General features: G+C 52.4%; 1 annotated feature.

Moving 5' to 3' along the window:
• The first annotated feature begins 3,622 nt into the window (after positions 1–3,622).
• Positions 3,623–6,000: part of a repeat region that runs on past the window's edge.

Raw genomic sequence — 6,000 nt, forward strand, 5'->3', positions numbered from 1 at the left:
CCTCTTTCACTTTGACACATTTCCATGTGCTGTCTTTGGTTTTGTTTGCTCCCGCCCTCGTAACAGTCGCTTTCTCTCGCTTCGCCTGTGCGGCAACTTCCGTCGTTCTCAACGTGTCTGTGCCTTCGTCAAAGCATCTTACCCTTTTTGCCAACGCTTGCGTCAGTCTGTAATCCACGGCAGCTTTTGTGGGCGTTTGTCCCGTCTCAGTGGTTTCTGTAGTCCTAATGCTTCGACCCTGTACACACTCCTCCTGTCTCTGTCAGTGTCGATGTCTAACGTCGGCGTGTCTTATTAGCAGTTGCCTACCTTCATGCTAATGGTTAATTGCCGGGGCTATGTTGCTATCTCAAAACGGTTGCTGCTTAGATCCAGTGCTCTGTCTATCGAATGCCGCACATTCGCCTGATACCTCTGTGAAGGCAGTGGAGCGAGATGCGAGAAACGGGTGTGCGGGTCGACCGGCAATAGCTCAGTTGGTAGAGCGGCAGACTGTAGAAGTTGCAGTTATCTGTTGGTCCCTGGTTCGACTCCGGGTTGCCGGAAGTTTTCGCTTTATGGGCTGCTCCGCACCAGCAATATCTTGCTTTTGGACAAGGACAAAGTCATGGACGCCATATAAAACTGTTAATGCCTTGCATCTCAAAAAGGAAATGATAGAAATGCCGGCAACCACAGTCTATAAGAAGCTGAAATACAGCAAATCACGGGATGACGCTTGCCACATGCGCTCATTTTTTTGAGGGTTTCTCTAGACTGACACGGAAAGAGAGCTTCTTCTCCACCAGACCATAAGCACCTCAGAGTCTCCGCTGTTTCCTTTTTCCCCCTTGTATTTACTTTTTCTACTGCCTCACATGTGCATGTACTGTCTTTGGTTTTGTTTGCACGCGCTGCGTAACAGTCACGTTCCCTCGCTTTGCCTGTGTGGCAACTTCCGCCGTTGTGACCGTGTCTGCGCCTTCATCAGAGCATCTTTCCTTTTTTGCCGACGCTTGCGTCAATCTGTAATCCACGACAGTCTTCGTGGATCTTTGTCCCTTCTTATTAGTGTTTGCAGCCCTGGGGCTTCGATCCTGTACACACTTCCTTCTGTCTCTGCCTGTGTCTTTTTCAAACGCCTCCATGTCTTATTAGCAGCTGCGTACCTTCATGCCAGTGGTTGACTGTCGGGATTATGTTGCTCTTTTGAAACGATTGCTGTCTAGACCCAGTGATCTGTCTATGGAATTACGAGTATTCACTTGATACATCTGTGAAGACAGTAAAGCGAGATGCAGGAAGCGGGTGTGCACGTCCACCGGCAATAGCTCAGTTGGTAGAGCGGCAGACTGTAGAGGTCGCAGTTATCTGTTGGTCCCTGGTTCGATTCCGGGTTGCCGGATGCTTTACATTTGTCTGATGGGCCGCACCAGCAAAACCTCACAATTTGGAAGTCGGCAGAGGTATGCATGCCGTATTCTCTCGGGGCAGGGGAAAATGTTAATGCCTTGCATCTCAAAAAGGGAGTGACAGACATACCGGCTTCCACATTCTCTGAAAAGATGAAATACAGTAAGTCACGGGATGACGCTTGCCACATGCGCTCATTTTCCTGAGAGTTCTCTAGACTGACACGCACGGAGAGCTTCTTCTCCACCAAACCATGAGCAACTCAATGTCTCCGCTGTTTCCTTTTTGCCCTTGAATTTATTCCTTCTACTGTGGCACATACGCGTGTACTGTCTTTGGTTTTGTTTGCACTCGCCTCCGTAACAGTCGCTTCCCGTCACTTTGCCTGCGCGGCAACTTCCGTCGCCGTGAGCGTGTCTGTGCCTTCGTCAGAGCATCATTCCCTTTTTGCCGACGCTTTCGTCAGTCTGTAATCCACTGCAGTCTTCGTAGACCTTTGTCCCTTCTTATTGGTGTTTGCAGCCCTGAAGCTTCGATCCTGTACACACTCCCTCCTGTCTCTGTCAGTGTCATTGTCTAACGTCGTGGTGTCCTAAATTACTAGCACTTTGCTAGCAGTCGTCCACATTCCTGCCCAGTGGTTGACTGTCGGAATTATGTTGCTCTGTTGAAAGGATCGCTGTTTAGATCCAGTCAACTGTGTATCGCGTCAAACGTATTCGTTTGACAGCTTTGCGGAGGCAGTGCAGTGACATGCGAGAAGCGGGCGTGCAGACCCACCGGCAATAGCTCAGTTGGTAGAGCGGCAGACTGTAGAGGTTGCAGTTATCTGTTGGTCCCTGGTTCGATTCCGGGTTGCCGGATGTTTTAGCTTTATTGGCTGCGCCCCACACGCAATTTCCCTGTGTTTTGAATATCGAAGGAATTATAAATGACGCATTGCGCTTAAATAAACACGACTGCCCTAGCCCAGCAGACCGGCATCCACGCTGTCTGTTATAATAAAGTAGACCAAACCAAATTGTCAGTGTCTTCATCTCAGAAAAAAATGTGACAGAAATACCGCCAACCACATTCTCTGAAAGCGTGAAAGGCAATGTATCAAGGGACGGTGCTTGTCACATGCGCTCAATTTTGTGACGACTGATGTGCGAAGAGTACTTCTTCTCCATGAACCCATGAGCACCTCAAAGTCTCCGCTGTTTCCTTTTTTCTGCTTGAACTCGCCTTTTTCACTTTGGCACATTTGCATGTGCTGTCTTTGGTTTTGTTTGCTCCCGCCCTCGTAACAGTCGCTTTCTCTCGCTTCGCCTGTGCGGCAACTTCCGTCGTTCTCAACGTGTCTGTGCCTTCGTCACAGCATCTTACCCTTTTTGCCAACGCTTGCGTCAGTCTGTAATCCACGGCAGCTTTTGTGGGCGTTTGTCCCGTCTCAGTGGTTTCTGTAGCCCTAATGCTTCGACCCTGTACACACTCCTCCTGTCTCTGTCAGTGTCGATGTCTAACGTCGGCGTGTCTTATTAGCAGTTGCCTACCTTCATGCTAATGGTTAATTGCCGGGGCTATGTTGCTATCTCAAAACGGTTGCTGCTTAGATCCAGTGCTCTGTCTATCGAATGCCGCACATTCGCCTGATACCTCTGTGAAGGCAGTGGAGCGAGATGCGAGAAACGGGTGTGCGGGTCGACCGGCAATAGCTCAGTTGGTAGAGCGGCAGACTGTAGAAGTTGCAGTTATCTGTTGGTCCCTGGTTCGACTCCGGGTTGCCGGATAGCCAACCACAATTTCTCGCATTTTGAACATGAGTGTAGTGCTGAGTCACTACAATGGGGCTGACTAGTGTCCTAGGGATGATAGCTAGCTAGCGACCTGCAAGAGGCCGCGACACTGGAGGGGGACAGGACCCCCCCCAATACATGAAAAACTAAGAAAAACCATTAGTGAGTTCTAGTGGAAAACGTGAATTGTGCGGAAATCGTGTGGAGACTGGGGCTGGCGATAGCGCGGGAACCAATGCGACCTCCGCCCCTAGGGTCTAGGGGATAAGCTCCGAGAAGGGAGCGAATCGAAGACAGAGAACACACACACGTCTTGAATTGTCGTAGTTTGACGAATAAAGCGGTAGAGACCGAGAAATGGGGCTAATCTAGGTGTAGAATGTAGGCCTGTAGAGGGACAGGAAACAGCGTAGTCGCAGCAGTAGGCGCCGCGCACTACATTTGGGGGCCGTTCCGGGAATTGAAATCTTTATTCTTTCCGGACTTGGGAGTATAATTATCTTGTTTTAATGCCACGCACCTAGAAATCCTTGCTCGGCAAGGGGTGCACCTCCGCAACGGACGCGTCATCGGTCCCACACCACAGGAGATTCCAACGATGTCGGTCAACAAGTTGCCGAGCGGGACACCCGCCCACCACCGCCACGCGACTCCGAAACCCACCGTGGCAGAGCGGTCGCTTGGGCATAAGGAGGCGCCCCCGCAGGAAATACCTTTGCCCAACGTTACGCCAGGGGACAGTCCCATCGTCACCTGCAACCAATTCCAGTCTGCAATGAGTGTGATTAGAACGGTAATAGGAGGAGCCGGAGCATCCGGCGCAACGACTCTTATACTACCTGAAGACGGCAGCACTATGAAGGCCTTTTTTGAAGCGCATCGAGCGCCGGTACACCCAAATGGGATTGGAACCGCGCGAGTGGGGAGATGCACTCATAGACCACCTTGTGGGCCCGGCTCTAACTTATTTGATGTATCCACAGGAAACTATCGACCTAAGTGACTGGGCAACAGTACGGCGCAGGCTTTTGGAGCGGTTCGACAGAACAATGTCACAGAGTCAATTGTTAACGGAGTTGACAAAGGTACGGTGGAACGGCGACCCAAAGGAATACACCGATCAGTTTGCGGCGGTGGCAGAACGGGGTTTGGGCCTAGCCCCCGACGAAATCGCAGACTACTATTGCGCTGGACTACCGACAGATCTCCATCTCCTAATCACCAATAACGGACACGTGAAATACCAGTCGTGGGAGCAAGCGGCAACCGCCGCAGCGAGGATTCACGAGCCCAAGCAGAGTGTGCTGGAACTCCGAGAAAGGATCAACCGCGCCATTAGCGAGGCCGCCCAAGCTAAGAGACTTAGTGGGCGCCAGGAAATTGAAAATCGTTCTGAGGGAACCCACACTAACTGCTTTGAGTGTCAGGGCCGCGGACATCCGGCACGTGCCTGCCCTAGCAAAGGGGAACGTACCAGACGTCCGGGGGAAATCTGCAAGAAGTGCGGCGGTGTCAGACACTATGCTCGGGAATGTCCTACGTATGAACGAAGCCGGCCTGAGCAGGTGGACAAGGGCAGTAGAGCTCTCACCCGTCCTAGTACTGAGAAGACGGAACGATCAAACGTGCGGGCCTAGGCGTGGGTGGAGACGAGCGTTCTAGGCCGCGTAGCCATGGCAAGGAAATGATGTGTGCGGTAGCAACAGGCCCTAATGCCATTCCAGTCTCCCACGAGATGGGAATCCAACTCCTCCGCACGGCGGGAGGAGCCGATAAGAGCGACGAGCGCGCGGAAGGGACTCCGCCGCTTCCGGAAACGCGACGGGAGTCTGGGTCAGAGTCGACCCTGAGTGAAGAGACTCCGGACGCGACGATGAATAGCAGCAGGAAGTCTGCACAGGCGACAGAAGAAGGAAATAGGTCATACGCGACAGAGATTGTGCCACACTGGTGGAGGGAGACTTGCATGAAAGAGCCTTACGATCAAGGGGGAGCGTTGTGCTGTGCGCGTGCGACGGCGGTGCTTCGCGTAGAGCTTGTGGGGAGTCCTTGCGAGGCCCTCTTGGACACTGGGACTTCGAGAAGTTTCATCAGTCCTAACTTGGCCGAACAACTGCAGCTGAAAGTGCGGAGACTAACAAGGGAACATAGGTTCACCATAGCTACAGGTGGACTATTACGCATTGATCGGGTAGTGACGGGATTGACGTTGTGGTGTGGACATACACGTTTTTCCGGGGACTTTCTAGTGGGAACCGTTCCCTACGACTTAGTCTTGGATTTGGATTGGCTGACGGAACACAAGGTGGCCTGGTACTTCCAGTCTGACAAACTCCGAACCTATGTGAATGGCCAGCGGTGCGATCTACCAGTCCTTCGGAAGGGTGAATCGACGCTGCAAAGCGATAGTTCCACCGTAGTCCACCCTCGGATTCCAGCAGAGCAAGCATACGAGTTCTTGGCCAAACAAGTGGCGGGTATGTCAGCCGAGGAGACAGCTGTATTCCTACGCCCGCCGCCAAAGAGGTACAAGTCCCGCGCGAAGACTAAGGCCAAGGCGCGGATAACATCGCTCGTTCGTCAGGCGGCGGACGATACTAACGATCTCAAGACTCCGTTGCACGGTTTGGATCTCATACTGGCTTTGCCTGAGGCTTGTTCGGCAGTGCCCTTAAGACTCTCGGATGAATGGCAAGGCGCGCTTTGTTGCGCGTTGATAGGGAGTCAACCCACGTCCTCCGACTGCCGTAGTCCTTTGGCCTCAACCGCCTCGGTGACAGCGGAGAGTGACGAGGAGTCTCCCTGGCCTATGGCAAAACTCGAACACATT

This window comes from Eimeria tenella, genomic scaffold (genome assembly GCF_000499545.2).
Source record: "Eimeria tenella Houghton genomic scaffold, Eth_scaff112, whole genome shotgun sequence".
Lineage (NCBI taxonomy): Eukaryota > Apicomplexa > Conoidasida > Eucoccidiorida > Eimeriidae > Eimeria > Eimeria tenella.